At 55.5% G+C, this 27,640-nt stretch overlaps 54 non-coding genes across 54 annotated transcripts; all 54 read right to left on the bottom strand.

Moving 5' to 3' along the window:
* Positions 1 to 238: 238 nt before the first annotated feature.
* Positions 239 to 357, bottom strand: LOC135593201 (5S ribosomal RNA). Its single transcript, XR_010479450.1, has one exon. It is a non-coding gene; the product is annotated as a 5S ribosomal RNA (ribosomal RNA).
* Positions 358 to 707: 350 nt separating this feature from the next.
* LOC135590648 (5S ribosomal RNA) lies at positions 708 to 826 on the bottom strand. The gene has a single exon (XR_010478060.1). It is a non-coding gene; the product is annotated as a 5S ribosomal RNA (ribosomal RNA).
* A 350-nt stretch (positions 827 to 1,176) lies between these two features.
* On the bottom strand, positions 1,177 to 1,295 carry LOC135589282 (5S ribosomal RNA). Its single transcript, XR_010476696.1, has one exon. It is a non-coding gene; the product is annotated as a 5S ribosomal RNA (ribosomal RNA).
* Positions 1,296 to 1,645: 350 nt separating this feature from the next.
* LOC135591233 (5S ribosomal RNA) lies at positions 1,646 to 1,764 on the bottom strand. Its single transcript, XR_010478457.1, has one exon. It is a non-coding gene; the product is annotated as a 5S ribosomal RNA (ribosomal RNA).
* A 350-nt stretch (positions 1,765 to 2,114) lies between these two features.
* On the bottom strand, positions 2,115 to 2,233 carry LOC135591321 (5S ribosomal RNA). Its single transcript, XR_010478481.1, has one exon. It is a non-coding gene; the product is annotated as a 5S ribosomal RNA (ribosomal RNA).
* A 350-nt stretch (positions 2,234 to 2,583) lies between these two features.
* Positions 2,584 to 2,702, bottom strand: LOC135588742 (5S ribosomal RNA). The gene has a single exon (XR_010476454.1). It is a non-coding gene; the product is annotated as a 5S ribosomal RNA (ribosomal RNA).
* Positions 2,703 to 3,052: 350 nt separating this feature from the next.
* On the bottom strand, positions 3,053 to 3,171 carry LOC135589546 (5S ribosomal RNA). Its single transcript, XR_010476959.1, has one exon. It is a non-coding gene; the product is annotated as a 5S ribosomal RNA (ribosomal RNA).
* Positions 3,172 to 3,521: 350 nt separating this feature from the next.
* On the bottom strand, positions 3,522 to 3,640 carry LOC135589326 (5S ribosomal RNA). Its single transcript, XR_010476740.1, has one exon. It is a non-coding gene; the product is annotated as a 5S ribosomal RNA (ribosomal RNA).
* A 350-nt stretch (positions 3,641 to 3,990) lies between these two features.
* On the bottom strand, positions 3,991 to 4,109 carry LOC135592235 (5S ribosomal RNA). The gene has a single exon (XR_010478962.1). It is a non-coding gene; the product is annotated as a 5S ribosomal RNA (ribosomal RNA).
* A 350-nt stretch (positions 4,110 to 4,459) lies between these two features.
* On the bottom strand, positions 4,460 to 4,578 carry LOC135591222 (5S ribosomal RNA). Its single transcript, XR_010478455.1, has one exon. It is a non-coding gene; the product is annotated as a 5S ribosomal RNA (ribosomal RNA).
* Positions 4,579 to 4,928: 350 nt separating this feature from the next.
* LOC135589095 (5S ribosomal RNA) lies at positions 4,929 to 5,047 on the bottom strand. The gene has a single exon (XR_010476598.1). It is a non-coding gene; the product is annotated as a 5S ribosomal RNA (ribosomal RNA).
* Positions 5,048 to 5,397: 350 nt separating this feature from the next.
* On the bottom strand, positions 5,398 to 5,516 carry LOC135589535 (5S ribosomal RNA). Its single transcript, XR_010476948.1, has one exon. It is a non-coding gene; the product is annotated as a 5S ribosomal RNA (ribosomal RNA).
* A 350-nt stretch (positions 5,517 to 5,866) lies between these two features.
* LOC135591630 (5S ribosomal RNA) lies at positions 5,867 to 5,985 on the bottom strand. Its single transcript, XR_010478578.1, has one exon. It is a non-coding gene; the product is annotated as a 5S ribosomal RNA (ribosomal RNA).
* Positions 5,986 to 6,335: 350 nt separating this feature from the next.
* Positions 6,336 to 6,454, bottom strand: LOC135589271 (5S ribosomal RNA). The gene has a single exon (XR_010476685.1). It is a non-coding gene; the product is annotated as a 5S ribosomal RNA (ribosomal RNA).
* Positions 6,455 to 6,804: 350 nt separating this feature from the next.
* Positions 6,805 to 6,923, bottom strand: LOC135591211 (5S ribosomal RNA). Its single transcript, XR_010478453.1, has one exon. It is a non-coding gene; the product is annotated as a 5S ribosomal RNA (ribosomal RNA).
* Positions 6,924 to 7,273: 350 nt separating this feature from the next.
* Positions 7,274 to 7,392, bottom strand: LOC135589315 (5S ribosomal RNA). Its single transcript, XR_010476729.1, has one exon. It is a non-coding gene; the product is annotated as a 5S ribosomal RNA (ribosomal RNA).
* A 350-nt stretch (positions 7,393 to 7,742) lies between these two features.
* Positions 7,743 to 7,861, bottom strand: LOC135592441 (5S ribosomal RNA). The gene has a single exon (XR_010479055.1). It is a non-coding gene; the product is annotated as a 5S ribosomal RNA (ribosomal RNA).
* Positions 7,862 to 8,211: 350 nt separating this feature from the next.
* On the bottom strand, positions 8,212 to 8,330 carry LOC135591619 (5S ribosomal RNA). Its single transcript, XR_010478576.1, has one exon. It is a non-coding gene; the product is annotated as a 5S ribosomal RNA (ribosomal RNA).
* Positions 8,331 to 8,680: 350 nt separating this feature from the next.
* On the bottom strand, positions 8,681 to 8,799 carry LOC135589087 (5S ribosomal RNA). Its single transcript, XR_010476596.1, has one exon. It is a non-coding gene; the product is annotated as a 5S ribosomal RNA (ribosomal RNA).
* Positions 8,800 to 9,149: 350 nt separating this feature from the next.
* Positions 9,150 to 9,268, bottom strand: LOC135589524 (5S ribosomal RNA). Its single transcript, XR_010476937.1, has one exon. It is a non-coding gene; the product is annotated as a 5S ribosomal RNA (ribosomal RNA).
* A 350-nt stretch (positions 9,269 to 9,618) lies between these two features.
* Positions 9,619 to 9,737, bottom strand: LOC135591971 (5S ribosomal RNA). Its single transcript, XR_010478742.1, has one exon. It is a non-coding gene; the product is annotated as a 5S ribosomal RNA (ribosomal RNA).
* Positions 9,738 to 10,087: 350 nt separating this feature from the next.
* LOC135589260 (5S ribosomal RNA) lies at positions 10,088 to 10,206 on the bottom strand. The gene has a single exon (XR_010476674.1). It is a non-coding gene; the product is annotated as a 5S ribosomal RNA (ribosomal RNA).
* Positions 10,207 to 10,556: 350 nt separating this feature from the next.
* On the bottom strand, positions 10,557 to 10,675 carry LOC135591200 (5S ribosomal RNA). Its single transcript, XR_010478451.1, has one exon. It is a non-coding gene; the product is annotated as a 5S ribosomal RNA (ribosomal RNA).
* Positions 10,676 to 11,025: 350 nt separating this feature from the next.
* LOC135592397 (5S ribosomal RNA) lies at positions 11,026 to 11,144 on the bottom strand. Its single transcript, XR_010479024.1, has one exon. It is a non-coding gene; the product is annotated as a 5S ribosomal RNA (ribosomal RNA).
* A 350-nt stretch (positions 11,145 to 11,494) lies between these two features.
* LOC135592169 (5S ribosomal RNA) lies at positions 11,495 to 11,613 on the bottom strand. Its single transcript, XR_010478940.1, has one exon. It is a non-coding gene; the product is annotated as a 5S ribosomal RNA (ribosomal RNA).
* A 351-nt stretch (positions 11,614 to 11,964) lies between these two features.
* On the bottom strand, positions 11,965 to 12,083 carry LOC135588379 (5S ribosomal RNA). The gene has a single exon (XR_010476233.1). It is a non-coding gene; the product is annotated as a 5S ribosomal RNA (ribosomal RNA).
* A 350-nt stretch (positions 12,084 to 12,433) lies between these two features.
* Positions 12,434 to 12,552, bottom strand: LOC135588590 (5S ribosomal RNA). The gene has a single exon (XR_010476343.1). It is a non-coding gene; the product is annotated as a 5S ribosomal RNA (ribosomal RNA).
* A 350-nt stretch (positions 12,553 to 12,902) lies between these two features.
* On the bottom strand, positions 12,903 to 13,021 carry LOC135588375 (5S ribosomal RNA). Its single transcript, XR_010476228.1, has one exon. It is a non-coding gene; the product is annotated as a 5S ribosomal RNA (ribosomal RNA).
* Positions 13,022 to 13,371: 350 nt separating this feature from the next.
* On the bottom strand, positions 13,372 to 13,490 carry LOC135588586 (5S ribosomal RNA). Its single transcript, XR_010476342.1, has one exon. It is a non-coding gene; the product is annotated as a 5S ribosomal RNA (ribosomal RNA).
* Positions 13,491 to 13,840: 350 nt separating this feature from the next.
* On the bottom strand, positions 13,841 to 13,959 carry LOC135588372 (5S ribosomal RNA). The gene has a single exon (XR_010476227.1). It is a non-coding gene; the product is annotated as a 5S ribosomal RNA (ribosomal RNA).
* A 350-nt stretch (positions 13,960 to 14,309) lies between these two features.
* On the bottom strand, positions 14,310 to 14,428 carry LOC135591178 (5S ribosomal RNA). The gene has a single exon (XR_010478447.1). It is a non-coding gene; the product is annotated as a 5S ribosomal RNA (ribosomal RNA).
* Positions 14,429 to 14,778: 350 nt separating this feature from the next.
* LOC135588367 (5S ribosomal RNA) lies at positions 14,779 to 14,897 on the bottom strand. The gene has a single exon (XR_010476226.1). It is a non-coding gene; the product is annotated as a 5S ribosomal RNA (ribosomal RNA).
* A 350-nt stretch (positions 14,898 to 15,247) lies between these two features.
* LOC135591167 (5S ribosomal RNA) lies at positions 15,248 to 15,366 on the bottom strand. Its single transcript, XR_010478445.1, has one exon. It is a non-coding gene; the product is annotated as a 5S ribosomal RNA (ribosomal RNA).
* A 350-nt stretch (positions 15,367 to 15,716) lies between these two features.
* On the bottom strand, positions 15,717 to 15,835 carry LOC135588581 (5S ribosomal RNA). Its single transcript, XR_010476341.1, has one exon. It is a non-coding gene; the product is annotated as a 5S ribosomal RNA (ribosomal RNA).
* A 350-nt stretch (positions 15,836 to 16,185) lies between these two features.
* Positions 16,186 to 16,304, bottom strand: LOC135588361 (5S ribosomal RNA). Its single transcript, XR_010476224.1, has one exon. It is a non-coding gene; the product is annotated as a 5S ribosomal RNA (ribosomal RNA).
* Positions 16,305 to 16,654: 350 nt separating this feature from the next.
* Positions 16,655 to 16,773, bottom strand: LOC135588577 (5S ribosomal RNA). The gene has a single exon (XR_010476340.1). It is a non-coding gene; the product is annotated as a 5S ribosomal RNA (ribosomal RNA).
* Positions 16,774 to 17,123: 350 nt separating this feature from the next.
* On the bottom strand, positions 17,124 to 17,242 carry LOC135590141 (5S ribosomal RNA). The gene has a single exon (XR_010477553.1). It is a non-coding gene; the product is annotated as a 5S ribosomal RNA (ribosomal RNA).
* Positions 17,243 to 17,592: 350 nt separating this feature from the next.
* Positions 17,593 to 17,711, bottom strand: LOC135591156 (5S ribosomal RNA). The gene has a single exon (XR_010478443.1). It is a non-coding gene; the product is annotated as a 5S ribosomal RNA (ribosomal RNA).
* A 350-nt stretch (positions 17,712 to 18,061) lies between these two features.
* LOC135589745 (5S ribosomal RNA) lies at positions 18,062 to 18,180 on the bottom strand. Its single transcript, XR_010477157.1, has one exon. It is a non-coding gene; the product is annotated as a 5S ribosomal RNA (ribosomal RNA).
* Positions 18,181 to 18,530: 350 nt separating this feature from the next.
* Positions 18,531 to 18,649, bottom strand: LOC135588359 (5S ribosomal RNA). Its single transcript, XR_010476223.1, has one exon. It is a non-coding gene; the product is annotated as a 5S ribosomal RNA (ribosomal RNA).
* A 350-nt stretch (positions 18,650 to 18,999) lies between these two features.
* On the bottom strand, positions 19,000 to 19,118 carry LOC135589080 (5S ribosomal RNA). Its single transcript, XR_010476593.1, has one exon. It is a non-coding gene; the product is annotated as a 5S ribosomal RNA (ribosomal RNA).
* A 350-nt stretch (positions 19,119 to 19,468) lies between these two features.
* Positions 19,469 to 19,587, bottom strand: LOC135588358 (5S ribosomal RNA). Its single transcript, XR_010476222.1, has one exon. It is a non-coding gene; the product is annotated as a 5S ribosomal RNA (ribosomal RNA).
* Positions 19,588 to 19,937: 350 nt separating this feature from the next.
* On the bottom strand, positions 19,938 to 20,056 carry LOC135593605 (5S ribosomal RNA). Its single transcript, XR_010479723.1, has one exon. It is a non-coding gene; the product is annotated as a 5S ribosomal RNA (ribosomal RNA).
* A 350-nt stretch (positions 20,057 to 20,406) lies between these two features.
* Positions 20,407 to 20,525, bottom strand: LOC135588351 (5S ribosomal RNA). The gene has a single exon (XR_010476216.1). It is a non-coding gene; the product is annotated as a 5S ribosomal RNA (ribosomal RNA).
* A 350-nt stretch (positions 20,526 to 20,875) lies between these two features.
* LOC135591145 (5S ribosomal RNA) lies at positions 20,876 to 20,994 on the bottom strand. The gene has a single exon (XR_010478440.1). It is a non-coding gene; the product is annotated as a 5S ribosomal RNA (ribosomal RNA).
* A 350-nt stretch (positions 20,995 to 21,344) lies between these two features.
* Positions 21,345 to 21,463, bottom strand: LOC135589734 (5S ribosomal RNA). Its single transcript, XR_010477146.1, has one exon. It is a non-coding gene; the product is annotated as a 5S ribosomal RNA (ribosomal RNA).
* A 350-nt stretch (positions 21,464 to 21,813) lies between these two features.
* On the bottom strand, positions 21,814 to 21,932 carry LOC135591453 (5S ribosomal RNA). Its single transcript, XR_010478530.1, has one exon. It is a non-coding gene; the product is annotated as a 5S ribosomal RNA (ribosomal RNA).
* Positions 21,933 to 22,282: 350 nt separating this feature from the next.
* On the bottom strand, positions 22,283 to 22,401 carry LOC135589074 (5S ribosomal RNA). The gene has a single exon (XR_010476592.1). It is a non-coding gene; the product is annotated as a 5S ribosomal RNA (ribosomal RNA).
* Positions 22,402 to 22,751: 350 nt separating this feature from the next.
* LOC135588347 (5S ribosomal RNA) lies at positions 22,752 to 22,870 on the bottom strand. The gene has a single exon (XR_010476215.1). It is a non-coding gene; the product is annotated as a 5S ribosomal RNA (ribosomal RNA).
* A 350-nt stretch (positions 22,871 to 23,220) lies between these two features.
* Positions 23,221 to 23,339, bottom strand: LOC135591134 (5S ribosomal RNA). The gene has a single exon (XR_010478438.1). It is a non-coding gene; the product is annotated as a 5S ribosomal RNA (ribosomal RNA).
* Positions 23,340 to 23,689: 350 nt separating this feature from the next.
* LOC135593601 (5S ribosomal RNA) lies at positions 23,690 to 23,808 on the bottom strand. Its single transcript, XR_010479722.1, has one exon. It is a non-coding gene; the product is annotated as a 5S ribosomal RNA (ribosomal RNA).
* A 350-nt stretch (positions 23,809 to 24,158) lies between these two features.
* Positions 24,159 to 24,277, bottom strand: LOC135588343 (5S ribosomal RNA). Its single transcript, XR_010476214.1, has one exon. It is a non-coding gene; the product is annotated as a 5S ribosomal RNA (ribosomal RNA).
* Positions 24,278 to 24,627: 350 nt separating this feature from the next.
* LOC135589072 (5S ribosomal RNA) lies at positions 24,628 to 24,746 on the bottom strand. Its single transcript, XR_010476589.1, has one exon. It is a non-coding gene; the product is annotated as a 5S ribosomal RNA (ribosomal RNA).
* Positions 24,747 to 25,096: 350 nt separating this feature from the next.
* On the bottom strand, positions 25,097 to 25,215 carry LOC135588573 (5S ribosomal RNA). Its single transcript, XR_010476339.1, has one exon. It is a non-coding gene; the product is annotated as a 5S ribosomal RNA (ribosomal RNA).
* Between the last annotated feature and the right edge of the window lie 2,425 nt (positions 25,216 to 27,640).

The raw sequence follows: 27,640 nt of genomic DNA, 5'->3' as shown, positions 1-27,640 counted from the left end.
CCTATTGGAAGCTCTCTCCGAGCCCTAGCCCAACGACCGCGTATCGGTCACGGCAAGCTCGCGCCGAAACCATCGGCACTTTCTCGAACGATCTCGGAATCGCTATTGCGACCCCAATCCGGAAAGCTCTTTCCGAGCCCCACGGTACTGACTGTGTAGCGGTCACGGCAAATTCCGTGCCCGAAAACAATCATCTCGGAGGTCTACGGGAGATGTTTCGTATCTCGGGACGCAAAAAGTAGTGCAACACGAGGACTTCCCGGGGGGTCACCCATCCTAGTACTACTCTCGCCCAAGCACGCTTAACTTCGGAGTTCTGATGGGATCCGGTGGTTTAGTGCTGGTATGATCGCACCGGTTTCGGGTGCTTCGTCCCTCGCCTATGTGCACGTCGCGGCCGGCGCATCAACGTCCGGAGCCTCTGGCCCGTCACGAAACCGCCGGCGCTTTCTCGAACGATCACGAAATCCCTATTGGAAGCTCTCTCCGAGCCCTAGCCCAACGACCGCGTATCGGTCACGGCAAGCTCGCGCCGAAACCATCGGCACTTTCTCGAACGATCTCTGAATCGCTATTGCGACCCCAATCCGGAAAGCTCTTTCCGAGCCCCACGATACTGACTGCGTAGCGGTCACGGCAAATTCCGTGCCCGAAAACAATCGTCTCGGAGGTCTACGGGAGATGTTTCGTATCTCGGGACGCAAAAAGAAGTGCAACACGAGGACTTCCCGGGAGGTCACCCATCCTAGTACTACTCTCGCCCAAGCACGCTTAACTTCGGAGTTCTGAAGGGATCCGGTGGTTTAGTGCTTGTATAATCGCACCGGTTTCGGGAGCTTCGTCCCTCGCCTATGTGCACGTCGCGGCCGGCGCATCAACGTCCGGAGCCTCTTGCCCGTCACGAAACCGCCGGCGCTTTCTCGAACGATCACGAAATCCCTATTGGAAGCTCTCTCCGAGCCCTAGCCCAACTACCGCGTATCGGTCACGGCAAGCTCGCGCCGAAACCATCGGCACTTTCTCGAACGATCTCGGAATCGCTATTGCGACCCCAATCCGGAAAGCTCTTTACGAGCCCCACGACACTGACTGCGTAGCGGTCATGGCAAATTCCGTGCCCGAAAACAATCGTCTCAGATGTCTACGGGAGATGTTTCGTATCTCGGGACGCAGAAAGAAGTGCAACACGAGGACTTCCCGGGGGGTCACCCATCCTAGTACTACTCTCGCCCAAGCACGCTTAACTTCGGAGTTCTAATAGGATCCAGTGATTTAGTGCTGGTATGATCGCACCGGTTTCGGGTGCTTCGTCCCTCGCCTATGTGCACGTCGCGGCCGGCGCATCAACGTCCGGAGCCTCTTGCCCGTCACGAAACCGCCGGCGCTTTCTCGAACGATCACGAAATCCCTATTGGAATCTCTCTCCGTGCCCTAGCCCAACGACTGCGTATCGGTCACGGCAAGCTCGCGCCGAAACCATCGGCACTTTCTCGAACGATCTCGGAATCGCTATTGCGACCCCAATCCGGAAAGCTCTTTCCGAGCCCCACGACACTGACTGCGTAGCGGTAATGGCAAATTCCGTGCCCGAAAACAATCGTCTCGGAGGTCTACGGGAGATGTTTCGTATCTCGGGACGCAAAAAGAAGTGCAACACGAGGACTTCCCGGGGGGTCACCCATCCTAGTACTACTCTCGCCCAAGCACGCATAACTTCGGAGTTCTGAAGGGATCCGGTGGTTTAGTGCTGGTGTGATCGCACCGGTTTCGGGTGCTTCGTCCCTCGCCTATGTGAATGTCGCGGCCGGCGCATCAACGTCCGGAGCCTCTTGCCCGTCACGAAACCGCCGGCGCTTTCTCGAACGATCACGAAATCCCTATTGGAATCTCTCTCCGAGCCCTAGCCCAACGACCGCGTATCGGTTACGGCAAGCTCGCGCCGAAACCATCGGCACTTTCTCGAACGATCTCTGAATCGCTATTGCGACCCCAATCCGGAAAGCTCTTTCCGAGCCCCACGACACTGACTGCGTAGCGGTCACGGCAAATTCCGTGCCCGAAAACAATCGTCTCGGAGGTCTACGGGAGATGTTTCGTATCTCGGGACGCAAAAAGAAGTGCAACACGAGGACTTCCCGGGAGGTCACCCATCCTAGTACTACTCTCGCCCAAGCACGCTTAACTTCGGAGTTCTGAAGGGATCCGGTGGTTTAGTGCTTGTTTGATCGCACCGGTTTCGGGAGCTTCGTCCCTCGCCTATGTGCACGTCGCGGCCGGCGCATCAAAGTCCGGAGCCTCTTGCCCGTCACGAAACCGCCGGCGCTTTCTCGAACGATCACGAAATCCCTATTGGAAGCTCTCTCCGAGCCCTAGCCCAACGACCGCGTATCGGTCACGGCAAGCTCGCGCCGAAACCATCGGCACTTTCTCGAACGATCTCGGAATCGCTATTGCGACCCCAATCCGGAAAGCTCTTTACGAGCCCCACGACACTGACTGCGTAGCGGTCATGGCAAATTCCGTGCCCGAAAACAATCGTCTCGGATGTCTACGGGAGATGTTTCGTATCTCGGGACGCAGAAAGAAGTGCAACACGAGGACTTCCCAGGGGGTCACCCATCCTAGTACTACTCTCGCCCAAGCACGCTTAACTTCGGAGTTCTAATAGGATCCAGTGATTTAGTGCTGGTATGATCGCACCGGTTTCGGGTGCTTCATCCCTCGCCAATGTGCACGTCGCGGCCAGCGCATCAACGTCCGGAGCCTCTTGCCCGTCACGAAACCGCCGGCGCTTTCTCGAACGATCACGAAATCCCTATTGGAATCTCTCTCCGATCCCTAGACCAACGACCGCGTATCGGTCACGGCAAGCTCGCGCCGAAACCATCGGCACTTTCTCGAACGATCTCGGAATCGCTATTGCGACCCCAATCCGGAAAGCTCTTTCCGAGCCCAACGATACTGACTGCGTAGCGGTCATGGCAAATTCCTTGCCCGAAAACAATCGTCTCGGAGGTCTACGGGAGATGTTTCGTATCTCGGGACGCAAAAAGAAGTGCAACACGAGGACTTCCCGGGGGGTCACCCATCCTAGTACTACTCTCGCCCAAGCACACTTAACATCGGAGTTCTGAAGGGATCCGGTGGTTTAGTGCTGGTATGATCGCACCGGTTTCGGGTGCTTCGTCCCTCGCCTATGTGCACGTCGCGGCCGGCGCATCAACGTCCGGAGTCTCTTGCCCGTCACGAAACCGCCGGCGCTTTCTCGAACGATCACGAAATCCCTATTGGAATCTCTCTCCGAGCCCTAGCCCAACGACCGCGTATCGGTCACGGCAAGCTCGCGCCGAAACCATCGGCACTTTCTCGAACGTTCTCGGAATCGCTATTGCGACCCCAATCCGGAAAGCTCTTTACGAGCCCCACGACACTGACTGCGTAGCGGTCATGGCAAATTCCGTGCCCGAAAACAATCGTCTCGGAGGTCTACGGGAGATGTTTCGTATCTCGGGACGCAAAAAGAAGTGCAACACGAGGACTTCCCGGGGGGTCACCCATCCTAGTACTACTCTCGCCCAAGCACGCTTAACTTCGGAGTTCTAATAGGATCCGGTGGTTTAGTGCTAGTATGATCGCACCGGTTTCGGGTGCTTCGTCCCTCGCCTATGTGCACGTCGCGGCCGGCGCATCAACGTCCGGAGCCTCTTGCCCGTCACGAAACCGCCGGCGCTTTCTCGAACGATCACGAAATCCCTATTGGAATCTCTCTCCGAGCCCTAGCCCAACGACCGGGTATCGGTCACGGCAAGCTCGCGCCGAAACCATCGGCACTTTCTCGAACGATCTCTGAATCGCTATTGCGACCCCAATCCGGAAAGCTCTTTCCGAGCCCCACGACACTGACTGCGTAGCGGTCATGGCAAATTCCGTGCCCGAAAACAATCGTCTCGGAGGTCTACGGGAGATGTTTCGTATCTCGGGACGCAAAAAGAAGTGCAACACGAGGACTTCCCGGGGGGTCACACATCCTAGTACTACTCTCGCCCAAGCACGCTTAACTTCGGAGTTCTAATAGGATCCAGTGATTTAGTGCTGGTATGATCGCACCGGTTTCGGGTGCTTCGTCCCTCGCCTATGTGCACGTTGCGGCCGGCGCATCAACGTCCGGAGCCTCTTGCCCGTCACGAAACCGCCGGCGCTTTCTCGAACGATCACGAAATCCCTATTGGAATCTCTCTCCGAGCCCTAGCCCAACGACCGCGTATCGGTCACGGCAAGCTCGCGCCGAAACCATCGGCACTTTCTCGAACGATCTCGGAATCGCTATTGCGACCCCAATCCGGAAAGCTCTTTCCGAGCCCCACGACACTGACTGTGTAGCAGTCATGGCAAATTCAGTGCCCGAAAACAATCGTCTCGGAGGTCTACGGGAGATGTTTCGAATCTCGGGACGCAAAAAGAAGTGCAACACGAGGACTTCCCGGGGGGTCACCCATCCTAGTACTACTCTCGCCCAAGCACGCATAACTTCGGAGTTCTGAAGGGATCCGGTGGTTTAGTGCTGGTGTGATCGCACCGGTTTCGGGTGCTTCGTCCCTCGCCTATGTGAATGTCGCGGCCGGCGCATCAACGTCCGGAGCCTCTTGCCCGTCACGAAACCGCCGGCGCTTTCTCGAACGATCACGAAATCCCTATTGGAAGCTCTCTCCGAGCCCTAGCCCAACGACCGCGTATCGGTCACGGCAAGCTCGCGCCGAAACCATCGGCACTTTCTCGAACGATCTCGGAATCGCTATTGCGACCCCAATCCGGAAAGCTCTTTCCGAGCCCCACGATACTGACTGTGTAGCGGTCACGGCAAATTTCGTGCCCGAAAACAATCATCTCGGAGGTCGACGGGAGATGTTTCGTATCTCGGGACGCAAAAAGTAGTGCAACACGAGGACTTCCCGGGGGGTCACCCATCCTAGTACTACTCTCGCCCAAGCACGCTTAACTTCGGAGTTCTAATAGGATCCAGTGATTTAGTGCTGGTATGATCGCACCGGTTTCGGGTGCTTCGTCCCTCGCCTATGTGCACGTCGCGGCCGGCGCATCAACGTCCGGAGCCTCTTGCCCGTCACGAAACCGCCGGCGCTTTCTCGAACGATCACGAAATCCCTATTGGAATCTCTCTCCGATCCCTAGACCAACGACCGCGTATCGGTCACGGCAAGCTCGCGCCGAAACCATCGGCACTTTCTCGAACGATCTCGGAATCGCTATTGCGACCCCGATCCGGAAAGCTCTTTCCGAGCCCAACGATACTGACTGCGTAGCGGTCATGGCAAATTCCTTGCCCGAAAACAATCGTCTCGGAGGTCTACGGGAGATGTTTCGTATCTCGGGACGCAAAAAGAAGTGCAACACGAGGACTTCCCGGGGGGTCACCCATCCTAGTACTACTCTCGCCCAAGCACACTTAACATCGGAGTTCTGAAGGGATCCGGTGGTTTAGTGCTGGTATGATCGCACCGGTTTCGGGTGCTTCGTCCCTCGCCTATGTGCACGTCGCGGCCGGCGCATCAACGTCCGGAGTCTCTTGCCCGTCACGAAACCGCCGGCGCTTTCTCGAACGATCACGAAATCCCTATTGGAATCTCTCTCCGAGCCCTAGCCCAACGACCGCGTATCGGTCACGGCAAGCTCGCGCCGAAACCATCGGCACTTTCTCGAACGTTCTCGGAATCGCTATTGCGACCCCAATCCGGAAAGCTCTTTACGAGCCCCACGACACTGACTGCGTAGCGGTCATGGCAAATTCCGTGCCCGAAAACAATCGTCTCGGAGGTCTACGGGAGATGTTTCGTATCTCGGGACGCAAAAAGAAGTGCAACACGAGGACTTCCCGGGGGGTCACCCATCCTAGTACTACTCTCGCCCAAGCACGCTTAACTTCGGAGTTCTAATAGGATCCGGTGGTTTAGTGCTAGTATGATCGCGCCGGTTTCGGGTGCTTCGTCCCTCGCCTATGTGCACGTCGCGGCCGGCGCATCAACGTCCGGAGCCTCTTGCCCGTCACGAAACCGCCGGCGCTTTCTCGAACGATCACGAAATCCCTATTGGAATCTCTCTCCGAGCCCTAGCCCAACGACCGCGTATCGGTCACGACAAGCTCGCGCCGAAACCATCGGCACTTTCTCGAACGATCTCTGAATCGCTATTGCGACCCCAATCCGGAAAGCTCTTTCCGAGCCCCACGACACTGACTGCGTAGCGGTCATGGCAAATTCCGTGCCCGAAAACAATCGTCTCGGAGGTCTACGGGAGATGTTTCGTATCTCGGGACGCAAAAAGAAGTGCAACACGAGGACTTCCCGGGGGGTCACCCATCCTAGTACTACTCTCGCCCAAGCACGCTTAACTTCGGAGTTCTAATAGGATCCAGTGATTTAGTGCTGGTATGATCGCACCGGTTTCGGGTGCTTCGTCCCTCGCCTATGTGCACGTCGTGGCCGGCGCATCAACGTCCGAAGCCTCTTGCCCGTCACGAAACCGCCGGCGCTTTCTCGAACGATCACGAAATCCCTATTGGAATCTCTCTTCGAGCCCTAGCCCAACGACCGCGTATCGGTCACGGCAAGCTCGCGCCGAAACCATCGGCACTTTCTCGAACGATCTCGGAATCGCTATTGCGACCCCAATCCGGAAAGCTCTTTCCGAGCCCCACGACACTGACTGCGTAGCAGTCATGGCAAATTCCGTGCCCGAAAACAATCGTCTCGGAGGTCTACGGGAGATGTTTCGAATCTCGGGACGCAAAAAGAAGTGCAACACGAGGACTTCCCGGGGGGTCACCCATCCTAGTACTACTCTCGCCCAAGCACGCATAACTTCGGAGTTCTGAAGGGATCCGGTGGTTTAGTGCTGGTGTGATCGCACCGGTTTCGGGTGCTTCGTCCCTCGCCTATGTGCACGTCGCGGCCGGCGCATCAACGTCCGGAGTCTCTTGCCCGTCACGAAACCGCCGGCGCTTTCTCGAACGATCACGAAATCCCTATTGGAATCTCTCTCCGAGCCCTAGCCCAACGACCGCGTATCGGTCACGGCAAGCTCGCGCCGAAACCATCGGGACTTTCTCGAACGTTCTCGGAATCGCTATTGCGACCCCAATCCGGAAAGCTCTTTACGAGCCCCACGACACTGACTGCGTAGCGGTCATGGCAAATTCCGTGCCCGAAAACAATCGTCTCGGAGGTCTACGGGAGATGTTTCGTATCTCGGGACGCAAAAAGAAGTGCAACACGAGGACTTCCCGGGGGGTCACCCATCCTAGTACTACTCTCGCCCAAGCACGCTTAACTTCGGAGTTCTAATAGGATCCGGTGGTTTAGTGCTAGTATGATCGCACCGGTTTCGGGTGCTTCGTCCCTCGCCTATGTGCACGTCGCGGCCGGCGCATCAACGTCCGGAGCCTCTTGCCCGTCACGAAACCGCCGGCGCTTTCTCGAACGATCACGAAATCCCTATTGGAATCTCTCTCCGAGCCCTAGCCCAACGACCGGGTATCGGTCACGGCAAGCTCGCGCCGAAACCATCGGCACTTTCTCGAACGATCTCTGAATCGCTATTGCGACCCCAATCCGGAAAGCTCTTTCCGAGCCCCACGACACTGACTGCGTAGCGGTCAAGGCAAATTCCGTGCCCGAAAACAATCGTCTCGGAGGTCTACGGGAGATGTTTCGTATCTCGGGACGCAAAAAGAAGTGCAACACGAGGACTTCCCGGGGGGTCACACATCCTAGTACTACTCTCGCCCAAGCACACTTAACTTCGGAGTTCTAATATGATCCAGTGATTTAGTGCTGGTATGATCGCACCGGTTTCGGGTGCTTCGTCCCTCGCCTATATGCACGTCGCGGCCGGCGCATCAACGTCCGGAGCCTCTTGCCCGTCACGAAACCGCCGGCGCTTTCTCGAACGATCACGAAATCCCTATTGGAATCTCTCTCCGAGCCCTAGCCCAACGACCGCGTATCGGTCACGGCAAGCTCGCGCCGAAACCATCGGCACTTTCTCGAACGATCTCGGAATCGCTATTGCGACCCCAATCCGGAAAGCTCTTTCCGAGCCCCACGACACTGACTGTGTAGCAGTCATGGCAAATTCAGTGCCCGAAAACAATCGTCTCGGAGGTCTACGGGAGATGTTTCGAATCTCGGGACGCAAAAAGAAGTGCAACACGAGGACTTCCCGCGGGGTCACCCATCCTAGTACTACTCTCGCCCAAGCACGCATAACTTCGGAGTTCTGAAGGGATCCGGTGGTTTAGTGCTGGTGTGATCGCACCGGTTTCGGGTGCTTCGTCCCTCGCCTATGTGAATGTCGCGGCCGGCGCATCAACGTCCGGAGCCTCTTGCCCGTAACGAAACCGCCGGCGCTTTCTCGAACGATCACGAAATCCCTATTGGAAGCTCTCTCCGAGCCCTAGCCCAACGACCGCGTATCGGTCACGGCAAGCTCGCGCCGAAACCATCGGCACTTTCTAGAACGATCTCGGAATCGCTATTGCGACCCCAATCCGGAAAGCTCTTTCCGAGCCCCACGATACTGACTGTGTAGCGGTCACGGCAAATTTCGTGCCCGAAAACAATCATCTCGGAGGTCGACGGGAGATGTTTCGTATCTCGGGACGCAAAAAGTAGTGCAACACGAGGACTTCCCGGGGGGTCACCCATCCTAGTACTACTCTCGCCCAAGCACGCTTAACTTCGGAGTTCTAATAGGATCCAGTGATTTAGTGCTGGTATGATCGCACCGGTTTCGGGTGCTTCGTCCCTCGCCTATGTGCACGTCGCGGCCGGCGCATCAACGTCCGGAGCCTCTTGCCCGTCACGAAACCGCCGGCGCTTTCTCGAACGATCACGAAATCCCTATTGGAATCTCTCTCCGATCCCTAGACCAACGACCGCGTATCGGTCACGGCAAGCTCGCGCCGAAACCATCGGCACTTTCTCGAACGATCTCGGAATCGCTATTGCGACCCCGATCCGGAAAGCTCTTTCCGAGCCCAACGATACTGACTGCGTAGCGGTCATGGCAAATTCCTTGCCCGAAAACAATCGTCTCGGAGGTCTACGGGAGATGTTTCGTATCTCGGGACGCAAAAAGAAGTGCAACACGAGGACTTCCCGGGGGGTCACCCATCCTAGTACTACTCTCGCCCAAGCACACTTAACATCGGAGTTCTGAAGGGATCCGGTGGTTTAGTGCTGGTATGATCGCACCGGTTTCGGGTGCTTCGTCCCTCGCCTATGTGCACGTCGCGGCCGGCGCATCAACGTCCGGAGTCTCTTGCCCGTCACGAAACCGCCGGCGCTTTCTCGAACGATCACGAAATCCCTATTGGAATCTCTCTCCGAGCCCTAGCCCAACGACCGCGTATCGGTCACGGCAAGCTCGCGCCAAAACCATCGGCACTTTCTCGAACGTTCTCGGAATCGCTATTGCGACCCCAATCCGGAAAGCTCTTTACGAGCCCCACGACACTGATTGCGTAGCGGTCATGGCAAATTCCGTGCCCGAAAACAATCGTCTCGGAGGTCTACGGGAGATGTTTCGTATCTCGGGACGCAAAAAGAAGTGCAACACGAGGACTTCCCGGGGGGTCACCCATCCTAGTACTACTCTCGCCCAAGCACGCTTAACTTCGGAGTTCTAATAGGATCCTGTGGTTTAGTGCTAGTATGATCGCACCGGTTTCGGGTGCTTCGTCCCTCGCCTATGTGCACGTCGCGGCCGGCGCATCAACGTCCGGAGCCTCTTGCCCGTCACGAAACCGCCGGCGCTTTCTCGAACGATCACGAAATCCCTATTGGAATCTCTCTCCGAGCCCTAGCCCAACGACCGCGTATCGGTCACGACAAGCTCGCGCCGAAACCTTCGGCACTTTCTCGAACGATCTCTGAATCGCTATTGCGACCCCAATCCGGAAAGCTCTTTCCGAGCCCCACGACACTGACTGCGTAGCGGTCATGGCAAATTCCGTGCCCGAAAACAATCGTCTCGGAGGTCTACGGGAGATGTTTCGTATCTCGGGACGCAAAAAGAAGTGCAACACGAGGACTTCCCGGGGGGTCACCCATCCTAGTACTACTCTCGCCCAAGCACGCTTAACTTCGGAGTTCTAATAGGATCCAGTGATTTAGTGCTGGTATGATCGCACCGGTTTCGGGTGCTTCGTCCCTCGCCTATGTGCACGTCGTGGCCGGCGCATCAACGTCCGGAGCCTCTTCCCCGTCAGGAAACCGCCGGCGCTTTCTCGAACGATCACGAAATCCCTATTGGAATCTCTCTTCGAGCCCTAGCCCAACGACCGCGTATCGGTCACGGCAAGCTCGCGCCGAAACCATCGGCACTTTCTCGAACGATCTCGGAATCGCTATTGCGACCCCAATCCGGAAAGCTCTTTCCGAGCCCCACGACACTGACTGCGTAGCAGTCATGGCAAATTCCGTGCCCGAAAACAATCGTCTCGGAGGTCTACGGGAGATGTTTCGAATCTCGGGACGCAAAAAGAAGTGCAACACGAGGACTTCCCGGGGGGTCACCCATCCTAGTACTACTCTCGCCCAAGCACGCATAACTTCGGAGTTCTGAAGGGATCCGGTGGTTTAGTGCTGGTGTGATCGCACCGGTTTCGGGTGCTTCGTCCCTCGCCTATGTGAATGTCGCGGCCGGCGCATCAACGTCCGGAGCCTCTTGCCCGTCACGACACCGCCGGCGCTTTCTCGAACGATCACGAAATCCCTATTGGAAGCTCTCTCCGAGCCCTAGCCCAACGACCGCGTATCGGTCACGGCAAGCTCGCGCCGAAACCATCGGCACTTTCTCGAACGATCTCGGAATCGCTATTGCGACCCCAATCCGGAAAGCTCTTTCCGAGCCCCACGACACTGACTGCGTAGCGGTCATGGCAAATTCCGTGCCCGAAAACAATCGTCTCGGAGGTCTACGGGAGATGTTTCGTATCTCGGGACGCAAAAAGAAGTGCAACACGAGGACTTCCCGGGGGGTCACCCATCCTAGTACTACTCTCGCCAAAGCACGCTTAACTTCGGTGTTCTGAAGGGATCCGGTGGTTTAGTGCTGGTGTGATCGCACCGGTTTCGGGTGCTTCGTCCCTCGCCTACGTGCACGTCGCGGCCGCCGCATCAACGTCCGGAGCCTCTTGCCCGTCACGGAACCGCCGGCGCTTTCTCAAACGATCACGAAATCCCTATTGGAATCTCTCTCCGAGCCCTAGACCAACGACCGCGTATCGGTCACGGCAAGCTCGCGCCGAAACCATCGGCACTTTCTCGAACGATCTCGGAATCGCTATTGCGACCCCAATCCGGAAAGCTCTTTCCGAGCCCAACGATACTGACTGCGTAGCGGTCATGGCAAATTCCTTGCCCGAAAACAATCGTCTCGGAGGTCTACGGGAGATGTTTCGTATCTCGGGACGCAAAAAGAAGTGCAACATGAGGACTTCCCGGGGGGTCACCCATCCTAGTACTACTCTCGCCCAAGCACACTTAACATCGGAGTTCTGAAGGGATCCGGTGGTTTAGTGCTGGTATGATCGCACCGGTTTCGGGTGCTTCGTCCCTCGCCTATGTGCACGTCGCGGCCGGCGCATCAACGTCCGGAGTCTCTTGCCCGTCACGAAACCGCCGGCGCTTTCTCGAACGATCACGAAATCCCTATTGGAATCTCTCTCCGAGCCCTAGCCCAACGACCGCGTATCGGTCACGGCAAGCTCGCGCCGAAACCATCGGCACTTTCTCGAACGTTCTCGAAATCGCTATTGCGACCCCAATCCGCAAAAGATCTTTCCGAGCCCCACGATACTGACTGCGTAGCGGTCATGGCAAATTCCGTGCCCGAAAACAATCGTCTCGGAGGTCTACGGGAGATGTTTCGTATCTCGGGACGCAAAAAGAAGTGCAACACGAGGACTTCCCGGGGGGTCACCCATCCTAGTACTACTCTCGCCCAAGCACGCTTAACTTCGGAGTTCTAATAGGATCCGGTGGTTTAGTGCTGGTATGATCGCACCGGTTTCGGGGGCTTCGTCCCTCGCCTATGTGCACGTCGCGGCCGGCGCATCAACGTCCGGAGCCTCTTGCCCGTCACGAAACCGCCGGCGCTTTCTCGAACGATCACGAAATCCCTATTGGAATCTCTCTCCGAGCCCTAGCCCAACGACCGCGTATCGGTCACGGCAAGCTCGCGCCGAAACCATCGGCACTTTCTCGAACGATCACTGAATCGCTATTGCGACCCCAATCCGGAAAGCTCTTTCCGAGCCCCACGACACTGACTGCGTAGCGGTCATGGCAAATTCCGTGCCCGAAAACAATCGTCTCGGAGGTCTACGGGAGATGTTTCGTATCTCGGGACGCAAAAAGAAGTGCAACACGAGGACTTCCCGGGGGGTCACCCATCCTAGTACTACTCTCGCCCAAGCACGCTTAACTTCGGAGTTCTGAAGGGATCCGGTGGTTTAGTGCTGGTGTGATCGCACCGGTTTCGGGAGCTTCGTCCCTCGCCTATGTGCACGTCGCGGCCGGCGCATCAACGTCCGGAGCCTCTTGCCCGTCACGAAACCGCCGGCGCTTTCTCGAACGATCACGAAATCCCTATTGGAAGCTCTCTCCGAGCCCTAGCCCAACGACCGCGTATCGGTCACGGCAAGCTCGCGCCGAAACCATCGGCACTTTCTCGAACGATCTCGGAATCGCTATTGCGACCCCAATCCGGAAAGATCTTTCCGAGCCCCCCGATACTGACTGCGTAGCGGTCATGGCAAATTCCGTGCCCGAAAACAATCGTCTCGGAGGTCTACGGGAGATGTTTCGTATCTCGGGACGCAAAAAGAAGTGCAACACGAGGACTTCCCGGGGGGTCACCCATCCTAGTACTACTCTCGCCCAAGCACGCTTAACTTCGGAGTTCTAATAGGATCCGGTGGTTTAGTGCTGGTATGATCGCACCGGTTTCGGGTGCTTCGTCCCTCGCCTATGTGCACGTCGCGGCCGGCGCATCAACGTCCGGAGCCTCTTGCCCGTCACGAAACCGCCGGCGCTTTCTCGAACGATCACGAAATCCCTATTGGAATCTCTCTCCGAGCCCTAGCCCAACGACCGCGTATCGGTCACGGCAAGCTCGCGCCGAAACCATCGGCACTTTCTCGAACGATCACTGAATCGCTATTGCGACCCCAATCCGGAAAGCTCTTTCCGAGCCCCACGACACTGACTGCGTAGCGGTCATGGCAAATTCCGTGCCCGAAAACAATCGTCTCGGAGGTCTACGGGAGATGTTTCGTATCTCGGGACGCAAAAAGAAGTGCAACACGAGGACTTCCCGGGGGGTCACCCATCCTAGTACTACTCTCGCCCAAGCACGCTTAACTTCGGAGTTCTGAAGGGATCCGGTGGTTTAGTGCTGGTGTGATCGCACCGGTTTCGGGAGCTTCGTCCCTCGCCTATGTGCACGTCGCGGCCGGCGCATCAACGTCCGGAGCCTCTTGCCCGTCACGAAACCGCCGGCGCTTTCTCGAACGATCACGAAATCCCTATTGGAAGCTCTCTCCGAGCCCTAGCCCAACGACCGCGTATCGGTCACGGCAAGCTCGCGCCGAAACCATCGGCACTTTCTCGAACGATCTCTGAATCACTAATGCGACCCCAATCCGGAAAGCTCTTTCCGAGCCCCACGACACTGACTGCGTAGCGGTCATGGCAAATTCCGTGCCCGAAAACAATCGTCTCGGAGGTCTACGGGCGATGTTTCGTATCTCGGGACGCAAAAAGAAGTGCAACACGAGGACTTCCCGGGGGGTCACCCATCCTAGTACTACTCTCGCCCAAGCACGCTTAACTTCGGAGTTCTAATAGGATCCGGTGGTTTAGTGCTGGTATGATCGCACCGGTTTCGGGTGCTTCGTCCCTCGCCTATGTGCACGTCGCGGCCGGCGCATCAACGTCCGGAGCCTCTTGCCCGTCACGAAACCGCCGGCGCTTTCTCGAACGATCACGAAATCCCTATTGGAATCTCTCTCCGAGCCCTAGCCCAACGACCGCGTATCGGTCACGGCAAGCTCGCGCCGAAACCATCGGCACTTTCTCGAACGATCTCTGAATCACTATTGCGACCCCAATCCGGAAAGCTCTTTCCGAGCCCCACGACACTGACTGCGTAGCGCTCATGGCAAATTCCGTGCCCGAAAACAATCGTCTCGGAGGTCTACGGGAGATGTTTCGTATCTCGGGACGCAAAAAGAAGTGCAACACGAGGACTTCCCGGGGGGTCACCCATCCTAGTACTACTCTCGCCCAAGCACGCATAACTTCGGAGTTCTGAAGGGATCCGGTGGTTTAGTGCTGGTGTGATCGCACCGGTTTCGGGTGCTTCGTCCCTCGCCTATGTGAATGTCGCGGCCGGCGCATGAACGTCCGGAGCCTCTTGCCCGTCACGAAACCGCCGGCGCTTTCTCGAACGATCACGAAATCCCTATTGGAATCTCTCTCCGAGCCCTAGCCCAACGTCCGCGTATCGGTTACGGCAAGCTCGCGCCGAAACCATCGGCACTTTCTCGAACGATCTCTGAATCGCTATTGCGACCCCAATCCGGAAAGCTCTTTCCGAGCCCCACGACACTGACTGCGTAGCGGTCATGGCAAATTCCGTGCCCGAAAACAATCGTCTCGGAGGTCTACGGGAGATGTTTCGTATCTCGGGACGCAAAAAGAAGTGCAACACGAGGACTTCCCGGGGGGTCACCCATCCTAGTACTACTCTCGCCCAAGCACGCTTAACTTCGGAGTTCTAATAGGATCCGGTGGTTTAGTGCTGGTATGATCGCACCGGTTTCGGGTGCTTCGTCCCTCGCCTATGTGCACGTCGCGGCCGGCGCATCAACGTCCGGAGCCTCTTGCCCGTCACGAAACCGCCGGCGCTTTCTCGAACGATCACGAAATCCCTATTGGAATCTCTCTCCGAGCCCTAGCCCAACGACCGCGTATCGGTCACGGCAAGCTCGCGCCGAAACCATCGGCACTTTCTCGAACGATCTCTGAATCACTATTGCGACCCCAATCCGGAAAGCTCTTTCCGAGCCCCACGACACTGACTGCGTAGCGCTCATGGCAAATTCCGTGCCCGAAAACAATCGTCTCGGAGGTCTACGGGAGATGTTTCGTATCTCGGGACGCAAAAAGAAGTGCAACACGAGGACTTCCCGGGGGGTCACCCATCCTAGTACTACTCTCGCCCAAGCACGCATAACTTCGGAGTTCTGAAGGGATCCGGTGGTTTAGTGCTGGTGTGATCGCACCGGTTTCGGGTGCTTCGTCCCTCGCCTATGTGAATGTCGCGGCCGGCGCATGAACGTCCGGAGCCTCTTGCCCGTCACGAAACCGCCGGCGCTTTCTCGAACGATCACGAAATCCCTATTGGAATCTCTCTCCGAGCCCTAGCCCAACGACCGCGTATCGGTTACGGCAAGCTCGCGCCGAAACCATCGGCACTTTCTCGAACGATCTCTGAATCGCTATTGCGACCCCAATCCGGAAAGCTCTTTCCGAGCCCCACGACACTGACTGCGTAGCGGTCATGGCAAATTCCGTGCCCGAAAACAATCGTCTCGGAGGTCTACGGGAGATGTTTCGTATCTCGGGACGCAAAAAGAAGTGCAACACGAGGACTTCCCGGGGGGTCACCCATCCTAGTACTACTCTCGCCCAAGCACGCTTAACTTCGGAGTTCTGAAGGGATCCGGTGGTTTAGTGCTGGTGTGATCGCACCGGTTTCGGGAGCTTCGTCCCTCGCCTATGTGCACGTCGCGGCCGGCGCATCAACGTCCGGAGCCTCTTGCCCGTCACGAAACCGCCGGCGCTTTCTCGAACGATCACGAAATCCCTATTGGAAGCTCTCTCCGAGCCCTAGCCCAACGACCGCGTATCGGTCACGGCAAGCTCGCGCCGAAACCATCGGCACTTTCTCGAACGTTCTCGAAATCGCTATTGCGACCCCAATCCGGAAAGATCTTTCCGAGCCCCCCGATACTGACTGCGTAGCGGTCATGGCAAATTCCGTGCCCGAAAACAATCGTCTCGGAGGTCTACGGGAGATGTTTCGTATCTCGGGACGCAAAAAGAAGTGCAACACGAGGACTTCCCGGGGGGTCACCCATCCTAGTACTACTCTCGCCCAAGCACGCTTAACTTCGGAGTTCTAATAGGATCCGGTGGTTTAGTGCTGGTATGATCGCACCGGTTTCGGGTGCTTCGTCCCTCGCCTATGTGCACGTCGCGGCCGGTGCATCAACGTCCGGAGCCTCTTGCCCGTCACGAAACCGCCGGCGCTTTCTCGAACGATCACGAAATCCCTATTGGAATCTCTCTCCGAGCCCTAGCCCAACGACCGCGTATCGGTCACGGCAAGCTCGCGCCGAAACCATCGGCACTTTCTCGAACGATCACTGAATCGCTATTGCGACCCCAATCCGGAAAGCTCTTTCCGAGCCCCACGACACTGACTGCGTAGCGGTCATGGCAAATTCCGTGCCCGAAAACAATCGTCTCGGAGGTCTACGGGAGATGTTTCGTATCTCGGGACGCAAAAAGAAGTGCAACACGAGGACTTCCCGGGGGGTCACCCATCCTAGTACTACTCTCGCCCAAGCACGCTTAACTTCGGAGTTCTGAAGGGATCCGGTGGTTTAGTGCTGGTGTGATCGCACCGGTTTCGGGAGCTTCGTCCCTCGCCTATGTGCACGTCGCGGCCGGCGCATCAACGTCCGGAGCCTCTTGCCCGTCACGAAACCGCCGGCGCTTTCTCGAACGATCACGAAATCCCAATTGGAAGCTCTCTCCGAGCCCTAGCCCAACGACCGCGTATCGGTCACGGCAAGCTCGCGCCGAAACCATCGGCACTTTCTCGAACGATCTCTGAATCACTAATGCGACCCCAATCCGGAAAGCTCTTTCCGAGCCCCACGACACTGACTGCGTAGCGGTCATGGCAAATTCCGTGCCCGAAAACAATCGTCTCGGAGGTCTACGGGCGATGTTTCGTATCTCGGGACGCAAAAAGAAGTGCAACACGAGGACTTCCCGGGGGGTCACCCATCCTAGTACTACTCTCGCCCAAGCATGCTTAACTTCGGAGTTCTAATAGGATCCGGTGGTTTAGTGCTGGTATGATCGCACCGGTTTCGGGTGCTTCGTCCCTCGCCTATGTGCACGTCGCGGCCGGCGCATCAACGTCCGGAGCCTCTTGCCCGTCACGAAACCGCCGGCGCTTTCTCGAACGATCACGAAATCCCTATTGGAATCTCTCTCCGAGCCCTAGCCCAACGACCGCGTATCGGTCACGGCAAGCTCGCGCCGAAACCATCGGCACTTTCTCGAACGATCTCTGAATCACTATTGCGACCCCAATCCGGAAAGCTCTTTCCGAGCCCCACGACACTGACTGCGTAGCGCTCATGGCAAATTCCGTGCCCGAAAACAATCGTCTCGGAGGTCTACGGGAGATGTTTCGTATCTCGGGACGCAAAAAGAAGTGCAACACGAGGACTTCCCGGGGGGTCACCCATCCTAGTACTACTCTCGCCCAAGCACGCATAACTTCGGAGTTCTGAAGGGATCCGGTGGTTTAGTGCTGGTGTGATCGCACCGGTTTCGGGTGCTTCGTCCCTCGCCTATGTGAATGTCGCGGCCGGCGCATGAACGTCCGGAGCCTCTTGCCCGTCACGAAACCGCCGGCGCTTTCTCGAACGATCACGAAATCCCTATTGGAATCTCTCTCCGAGCCCTAGCCCAACGACCGCGTATCGGTTACGGCAAGCTCGCGCCGAAACCATCGGCACTTTCTCGAACGATCTCTGAATCGCTATTGCGACCCCAATCCGGAAAGCTCTTTCCGAGCCCCACGACACTGACTGCGTAGCGGTCACGGCAAATTCCGTGCCCGAAAACAATCGTCTCGGAGGTCTACGGGAGATGTTTCGTATCTCGGGACGCAAAAAGAAGTGCAACACGAGGACTTCCCGGGAGGTCACCCATCCTAGTACTACTCTCGCCCAAGCACGCTTAACTTCGGAGTTCTGAAGGGATCCGGTGGTTTAGTGCTTGTATGATCGCACCGGTTTCGGGAGCTTCGTCCCTCGCCTATGTGCACGTCGCTGCCGGCGCATCAACGTCCGGAGCCTCTTGCCCGTCACGAAACCGCCGGCGCTTTCTCGAACGATCACGAAATCCCTATTGGAAGCTCTCTCCGAGCCCTAGCCCAACGACCGCGTATCGGTCACGGCAAGCTCGCGCCGAAACCATCGGCACTTTCTCGAACGATCTCGGAATCGCTATTGCGACCCCAATCCGGAAAGCTCTTTACGAGCCCCACGACACTGACTGCGTAGCGGTCATGGCAAATTCCGTGACCGAAAACAATCGTCTCGGATGTCTACGGGAGATGTTTCGTATCTCGGGACGCAGAAAGAAGTGCAACACGAGGACTTCCCGGGGGGTCACCCATCCTAGTACTACTCTCGCCCAAGCACGCTTAACTTCGGAGTTCTAATAGGATCCGGTGGTTTAGTGCTGGTATGATCGCACCGGTTTCGGGTGCTTCGTCCCTCGCCTATGTGCACGTCGCGGCCGGCGCATCAACGTCCGGAGCCTCTTGCCCGTCACGAAACCGCCGGCGCTTTCTCGAACGATCACGAAATCCCTATTGGAAGCTCTCTCCGAGCCCTAGCCCAACGACCGCGTATCGGTCACGGCAAGCTCGCGCCGAAACCATCGGCACTTTCTCGAACGATCTCGGAATCGCTATTGCGACCCCAATCCGGAAAGCTCTTTCCGAGCCCCACGATACTGACTGTGTAGCGGTCACGGCAAATTTCGTGCCCGAAAACAATCATCTCGGAGGTCGACGGGAGATGTTTCGTATCTCGGGACGCAAAAAGTAGTGCAACACGAGGACTTCCCGGGGGGTCACCCATCCTAGTACTACTCTCGCCCAAGCACGCTTAACTTCGGAGTTCTAATAGGATCCAGTGATTTAGTGCTGGTATGATCGCACCGGTTTCGGGTGCTTCGTCCCTCGCCTATGTGCACGTCGCGGCCGGCGCATCAACGTCCGGAGCCTCTTGCCCGTCACGAAACCGCCGGCGCTTTCTCGAACGATCACGAAATCCCTATTGGAATCTCTCTCCGAGCCCTAGCCCAACGACCGCGTATCGGTCACGGCAAGCTCGCGCCGAAACCATCGGCACTTTCTCGAACGATCTCTGAATCACTATTGCGACCCCAATCCGGAAAGCTCTTTCCGAGCCCCACGACACTGACTGCGTAGCGCTCATGGCAAATTCCGTGCCCGAAAACAATCGTCTCGGAGGTCTACGGGAGATGTTTCGTATCTCGGGACGCAAAAAGAAGTGCAACACGAGGACTTCCCGGGGGGTCACCCATCCTAGTACTACTCTCGCCCAAGCACGCTTAACTTCGGAGTTCTAATAGGATCCGGTGGTTTAGTGCTGGTATGATCGCACCGGTTTCGGATGCTTCGTCCCTCGCCTATGTGCACGTCGCGGCCGGCGCATCAACGTCCGGAGCCTCTTGCCCGTCACGAAACCGCCGGCGCTTTCTCGAACGATCACGAAATCCCTATTGGAATCTCTCTCCGAGCCCTAGCCCAACGACCGCGTATCGGTCACGGCAAGCTCGCGCCGAAACCATCGGCACTTTCGCGAACGATCTCTGAATCACTATTGCGACCCCAATCCGGAAAGCTCTTTCCGAGCCCCACGACACTGACTGCGTAGCGGTCATGGCAAATTCCGTGCCCGAAAACAATCGTCTCGGAGGTCTACGGGAGATGTTTCGTATCTCGGGACGCAAAAAGAAGTGCAACACGAGGACTTCCCGGGGGGTCACCCATCCTAGTACTACTCTCGCCCAAGCACGCTTAACTTCGGAGTTCTGAAGGGATCCGGTGGTTTAGTGCTGGTATGATCGCACCGGTTTCGGGTGCTTCGTCCCTCGCCTATGTGCACGTCGCGGCCGGCGCATCAACGTCCGGAGCCTCTTGCCCGTCAAGAAACCGCCGGCGCTTTCTCGAACGATCACGAAATCCCTATTGGAATCTCTCTCCGAGCCCTAGCCCAACGACCGCGTATCGGTCACGGCAAGCTCGCGCCGAAACCATCGGCACTTTCTCGAACGATCTCTGAATCACTATTGCGACCCCAATCCGGAAAGCTCTTTACGAGCCCCACGACACTGACTGCGTAGCGGTCATGGCAAATTCCGTGCCCGAAAACAATCGTCTCGGAGGTCTACGGGAGATGTTTCGTATCTCGGGACGCAAAAAGAAGTGCAACACGAGGACTTCCCGGGGGGTCACCCATCCTAGTACTACTCTCGCCCAAGCACGCTTAACTTCGGAGTTCTAATAGGATCCGGTGGTTTAGTGCTGGTATGATCGCACCGGTTTCGGGTGCTTCGTCCCTCGCCTATGTGCACGTCGCGGCCGGCGCATCAACGTCCGGAGCCTCTTGCCCGTCACGAAACCGCCGGCGCTTTCTCGAACGATCACGAAATCCCTATTGGAATCTCTCTCCGAGCCCTAGCCCAACGACCGCGTATCGGTCACGGCAAGCTCGCGCCGAAACCATCGGCACTTTCTCGAACGATCTCTGAATCACTATTGCGACCCCAATCCGGAAAGCTCTTTCCGAGCCCCACGACACTGACTGCGTAGCGCTCATGGCAAATTCCGTGCCCGAAAACAATCGTCTCGGAGGTCTACGGGAGATGTTTCGTATCTCGGGACGCAAAAAGAAGTGCAACACGAGGACTTCCCGGGGGGTCACCCATCCTAGTACTACTCTCGCCCAAGCACGCATAACTTCGGAGTTCTGAAGGGATCCGGTGGTTTAGTGCTGGTGTGATCGCACCGGTTTCGGGTGCTTCGTCCCTCGCCTATGTGAATGTCGCGGCCGGCGCATGAACGTCCGGAGCCTCTTGCCCGTCACGAAACCGCCGGCGCTTTCTCGAACGATCACGAAATCCCTATTGGAATCTCTCTCCGAGCCCTAGCCCAACGACCGCGTATCGGTTACGGCAAGCTCGCGCCGAAACCATCGGCACTTTCTCGAACGATCTCTGAATCGCTATTGCGACCCCAATCCGGAAAGCTCTTTCCGAGCCCCACGACACTGACTGCGTAGCGGTCACGGCAAATTCCGTGCCCGAAAACAATCGTCTCGGAGGTCTACGGGAGATGTTTCGTATCTCGGGACGCAAAAAGAAGTGCAACACGAGGACTTCCCGGGAGGTCACCCATCCTAGTACTACTCTCGCCCAAGCACGCTTAACTTCGGAGTTCTGAAGGGATCCGGTGGTTTAGTGCTTGTATGATCGCACCGGTTTCGGGAGCTTCGTCCCTCGCCTATGTGCACGTCGCTGCCGGCGCATCAACGTCCGGAGCCTCTTGCCCGTCACGAAACCGCCGGCGCTTTCTCGAACGATCACGAAATCCCTATTGGAAGCTCTCTCCGAGCCCTAGCCCAACGACCGCGTATCGGTCACGGCAAGCTCGCGCCGAAACCATCGGCACTTTCTCGAACGATCTCGGAATCGCTATTGCGACCCCAATCCGGAAAGCTCTTTACGAGCCCCACGACACTGACTGCGTAGCGGTCATGGCAAATTCCGTGCCCGAAAACAATCGTCTCGGATGTCTACGGGAGATGTTTCGTATCTCGGGACGCAGAAAGAAGTGCAACACGAGGACTTCCCGGGGGGTCACCCATCCTAGTACTACTCTCTCCCAAGCACGCTTAACTTCGGAGTTCTAATAGGATCCGGTGGTTTAGTGCTGGTATGATCGCACCGGTTTCGGGTGCTTCGTCCCTCGCCTATGTGCACGTCGCGGCCGGCGCATCAACGTCCGGAGCCTCTTGCCCGTCACGAAACCGCCGGCGCTTTCTCGAACGATCACGAAATCCCTATTGGAAGCTCTCTCCGAGCCCTAGCCCAACGACCGCGTATCGGTCACGGCAAGCTCGCGCCGAAACCATCGGCACTTTCTCGAACGATCTCGGAATCGCTATTGCGACCCCAATCCGGAAAGCTCTTTCCGAGCCCCACGATACTGACTGTGTAGCGGTCACGGCAAATTTCGTGCCCGAAAACAATCATCTCGGAGGTCGACGGGAGATGTTTCGTATCTCGGGACGCAAAAAGTAGTGCAACACGAGGACTTCCCGGGGGGTCACCCATCCTAGTACTACTCTCGCCCAAGCACGCTTAACTTCGGAGTTCTAATAGGATCCAGTGATTTAGTGCTGGTATGATCGCACCGGTTTCGGGTGCTTCGTCCCTCGCCTATGTGCACGTCGCGGCCGGCGCATCAACGTCCGGAGCCTCTTGCCCGTCACGAAACCGCCGGCGCTTTCTCGAACGATCACGAAATCCCTATTGGAAGCTCTCTCCGAGCCCTAGCCCAACGACCGCGTATCGGTCACGGCAAGCTCGCGCCGAAACCATCGGCACTTTCTCGAACGATCTCTGAATCACTAATGCGACCCCAATCCGGAAAGCTCTTTCCGAGCCCCACGACACTGACTGCGTAGCGGTCATGGCAAATTCCGTGCCCGAAAACAATAGTCTCGGAGGTCTACGGGCGATGTTTCGTATCTCGGGACGCAAAAAGAAGTGCAACACGAGGACTTCCCGGGGGGTCACCCATCCTAGTACTACTCTCGCCCAAGCACGCTTAACTTCGGAGTTCTAATAGGATCCGGTGGTTTAGTGCTGGTATGATCGCACCGGTTTCGGGTGCTTCGTCCCTCGCCTATGTGCACGTCGCGGCCGGCGCATCAACGTCCGGAGCCTCTTGCCCGTCACGAAACCGCCGGCGCTTTCTCGAACGATCACGAAATCCCTATTGGAATCTCTCTCCGAGCCCTAGCCCAACGACCGCGTATCGGTCACGGCAAGCTCGCGCCGAAACCATCGGCACTTTCTCGAACGATCTCTGAATCACTATTGCGACCCCAATCCGGAAAGCTCTTTCCGAGCCCCACGACACTGACTGCGTAGCGCTCATGGCAAATTCCGTGCCCGAAAACAATCGTCTCGGAGGTCTACGGGAGATGTTTCGTATCTCGGGACGCAAAAAGAAGTGCAACACGAGGACTTCCCGGGGGGTCACCCATCCTAGTACTACTCTCGCCCAAGCACGCATAACTTCGGAGTTCTGAAGGGATCCGGTGGTTTAGTGCTGGTGTGATCGCACCGGTTTCGGGTGCTTCGTCCCTCGCCTATGTGAATGTCGCGGCCGGCGCATGAACGTCCGGAGCCTCTTGCCCGTCACGAAACCGCCGGCGCTTTCTCGAACGATCACGAAATCCCTATTGGAATCTCTCTCCGAGCCCTAGCCCAACGACCGCGTATCGGTTACGGCAAGCTCGCGCCGAAACCATCGGCACTTTCTCGAACGATCTCTGAATCGCTATTGCGACCCCAATCCGGAAAGCTCTTTCTGAGCCCCACGACACTGACTGCGTAGCGGTCACGGCAAATTCCGTGCCCGAAAACAATCGTCTCGGAGGTCTACGGGAGATGTTTCGTATCTCGGGACGCAAAAAGAAGTGCAACACGAGGACTTCCCGGGGGGTCACCCATCCTAGTACTACTCTCGCCCAAGCACGCTTAACTTCGGAGTTCTGAAGGGATCCGGTGGTTTAGTGCTGGTATGATCGCACCGGTTTCGGGTGCTTCGTCCCTCGCCTATGTGCACGTCGCGGCCGGCGCATCAACGTCCGGAGCCTCTTGCCCGTCACGAAACCGCCGGCGCTTTCTCGAACGATCACGAAATCCCTATTGGAATCTCTCTCCGAGCCCTAGCCCAACGACCGCGTATCGGTCACGGCAAGCTCGCGCCGAAACCATCGGCACTTTCTCGAACGATCTCTGAATCACTATTGCGACCCCAATCCGGAAAGCTCTTTACGAGCCCCACGACACTGACTGCGTAGCGGTCATGGCAAATTCCGTGCCCGAAAACAATCGTCTCGGATGTCTACGGGAGATGTTTCGTATCTCGGGACGCAGAAAGAAGTGCAACACGAGGACTTCCCGGGGGGTCACCCATCCTAGTACTACTCTCGCCCAAGCACGCTTAACTTCGGAGTTCTAATAGGATCCGGTGGTTTAGTGCTGGTATGATCGCACCGGTTTCGGGTGCTTCGTCCCTCGCCTATGTGCACGTCGCGGCCGGCGCATCAACGTCCGGAGCCTCTTGCCCGTCACGAAACCGCCGGCGCTTTCTCGAACGATCACGAAATCCCTATTGGAAGCTCTCTCCGAGCCCTAGCCCAACGACCGCGTATCGGTCACGGCAAGCTCGCGCCGAAACCATCGGCACTTTCTCGAACGATCTCGGAATCGCTATTGCGACCCCAATCCGGAAAGCTCTTTCCGAGCCCCACGATACTGACTGTGTAGCGGTCACGGCAAATTTCGTGCCCGAAAACAATCATCTCGGAGGTCGACGGGAGATGTTTCGTATCTCGGGACGCAAAAAGTAGTGCAACACGAGGACTTCCCGGGGGGTCACCCATCCTAGTACTACTCTCGCCCAAGCACGCTTAACTTCGGAGTTCTAATAGGATCCAGTGATTTAGTGCTGGTATGATCGCACCGGTTTCGGGTGCTTCGTCCCTCGCCTATGTGCACGTCGCGGCCGGCGCATCAACGTCCGGAGCCTCTTGCCCGTCACGAAACCGCCGGCGCTTTCTCGAACGATCACGAAATCCCTATTGGAATCTCTCTCCGAGCCCTAGCCCAACGACCGCGTATCGGTCACGGCAAGCTCGCGCCGAAACCATCGGCACTTTCTCGAACGATCACTGAATCGCTATTGCGACCCCAATCCGGAAAGCTCTTTCCGAGCCCCACGACACTGACTGCGTAGCGGTCATGGCAAATTCCGTGCCCGAAAACAATCGTCTCGGAGGTCTACGGGAGATGTTTCGTATCTCGGGACGCAAAAAGAAGTGCAACACGAGGACTTCCCGGGGGGTCACCCATCCTAGTACTACTCTCGCCCAAGCACGCTTAACTTCGGAGTTCTGAAGGGATCCGGTGGTTTAGTGCTGGTGTGATCGCACCGGTTTCGGGAGCTTCGTCCCTCGCCTATGTGCACGTCGCGGCCGGCGCATCAACTTCCGGAGCCTCTTGCCCGTCACGAAACCGCCGGCGCTGTCACACCCCTAAAAATATCCATGATATTTAAAATTTTTTTTTGTCTCAACTAACCCAGGATCCAAACACACGTTTGAGGTCACTAAGAAAACATTCAGATCAAATTTCACCTCTATAATCTATCAATTCATAACCCTGTGCAATTCATAAACATAGCATACATCACTCGATAATTCATGCAATCTGAACTCAACTCACCAAATAAAAATCACAATATAAATCCACAAGTGGGGAAATCTATGCAGTCACCAGAATCATCGATTTACCATAAGTTCATATCATTACACAAATTTAATTTAACATTCCAAAATCCTATACACAAGGGATCCTTTATCTTACACAAAATCCACAGGTCCAGATTCATCGTCACATTTCATAATATGCAGAGTAACTTATACACAACTACATATATGCTAACAAAAGTTCTGCCCAACGTCTTCTAAACTCTCCACTGTCTCAGCCCATTCTTAACATTTAAGCAAGCGATACGCTATCCTGAAAAATTTATCAACAAATGGGGTGAGCATAAAGAGCTCAGCAAGTGACTAACATATCCATATCAAAATAGTACAATTTCCAAAGAGATGCAGTTTTCAAACACAAAGCAGAATATACGATTTCGTATACTTAATATCATTAGGAGCAGAAATCATAGTTGTCCTTTTTAATCATACATATTTGGTTCCTGACAGATGGGGCATAGAGTAATTGGAGCATATCAGAAACAAAGGAAACATATCGGAGCTTATCAATGGCATTTAAAATGTTCCAAATCACATCAACGACATATGGAACATTACGAAGCAAAATCAACAGTGAATGAAGCATTTCAGAGCATATCAAACTCATATGTCGTACAGAAGCTCAAACGTCGTCCTTGACGTTGCAATCATATCATAACTATCCAGAGCACGAACAGAAATAACTCACAAAAACTCTGGATGTCATATCAAACATATAGAGGGTGTAGTGGGATCTCAGTCAGAATGTGATTCATCCATTTCTGAATGACCACCTGACAAAAGTCTCCCACGTCTGGGAGCTCCATCCACCCACGTCTAGGTGAAGTCAAAGGGGCCGGCAGAGCATCGCAGGCTCTAAGCAATATCCCACAAAGCGGGACCCCACAAAGCGGGCAAATAAGCGCATACCAGAATATCCCTCAAAGCGGGACCCCACAAAGCGGGCAAATCAGCGCATACCCTTTACCATTTCTGGCAAAGGTCCAGACAATCCCACACACCAGAGTACAAGAAGGCAGTTTCAACAAAAAGTAGCATATAACGGAAGCACACGCGGAACAACCAAACGTACATGTGCCTTTTCAAAAGCAGTGTGATGCAAGGAACAAATCTCTCACAAAAGTATTCATTTTAGGAAAGAAATGAAAGCAAGAGTGTACAGGGATTCCAAGCAATTATAATCAGCTCAATTGCAATAAGAAGATTAGGCGAACTCAAGTATCCAAAGGAAATGGAACAGAATATGCGAAATCGACCAAAGCTCGATTTCGGACAGAATTCCAGTGGCACATCAAACAAATATTTCAGAATAACAATTATGCTCCAATACCCATAAGAAGGCTATGGTCGAATCATATATCAATCTATATTCGGATGGAACAGATTTCATATGAAACAGGGCTCCCAACACAGAGTTACCTCTGATTTGGTAACACAAGGTCAAAATCACAATCACTGTTTTACAGAATTTATAGGGTCGGATTCAACAGACGGTAGGGTGGGCAATTGAACTCCAAAATTTTCAAACTGTATGTCCAAAGAAATATTTTCAAATCTAGTTTCAAATAAAATCAGTTTGGTACAAATCAGAATTCTCAACAGGGAGTTATAGATAACTTAGTATCGATAGGTCAGAAATCTTGAAGTCTGTTTTACAGCATCTATAGTCTCATTTGAAAGAAAAGTTTGGGTAAGTATTCGGTGTCCAAATTCTACAAAATCGGTGTCAAAAGAAAGACATAAGAGTCTAATTACAAACAAAATAGTTCCTGCCTGAATTCACATTTTGTGCTAAAACTTATAGCCGAAACAGTGTATAGGGGTCAATATACCGAAAATATTTCAGAATCCATGGTTTTAAGTCCAAAGAGAGACATATCAGTTTCTAAATAGAAATCTTCCAATTTATTTTGAATCAACATAAAAACAGAGTCTAATACTTCTGTAGGATGGGGTTAGAACACTTGCCTTTGGAAATTTTGACCCGAAATGACAAGATTAAAGCAAGAACCCTAAAAGCCCCAATTTTCTTCCTCTTCTTCTTCTTCTTCTTCTTCTTCTTCTTTCTTTCTTTCTTTCTTTCCCTGATCA

Source organism: Musa acuminata, chromosome BXJ1-1 (assembly GCF_036884655.1).
Source record: "Musa acuminata AAA Group cultivar baxijiao chromosome BXJ1-1, Cavendish_Baxijiao_AAA, whole genome shotgun sequence".
Taxonomy (NCBI): domain Eukaryota; kingdom Viridiplantae; phylum Streptophyta; class Magnoliopsida; order Zingiberales; family Musaceae; genus Musa; species Musa acuminata.
This window is presented reverse-complemented; position numbering and strand designations above follow the sequence as displayed.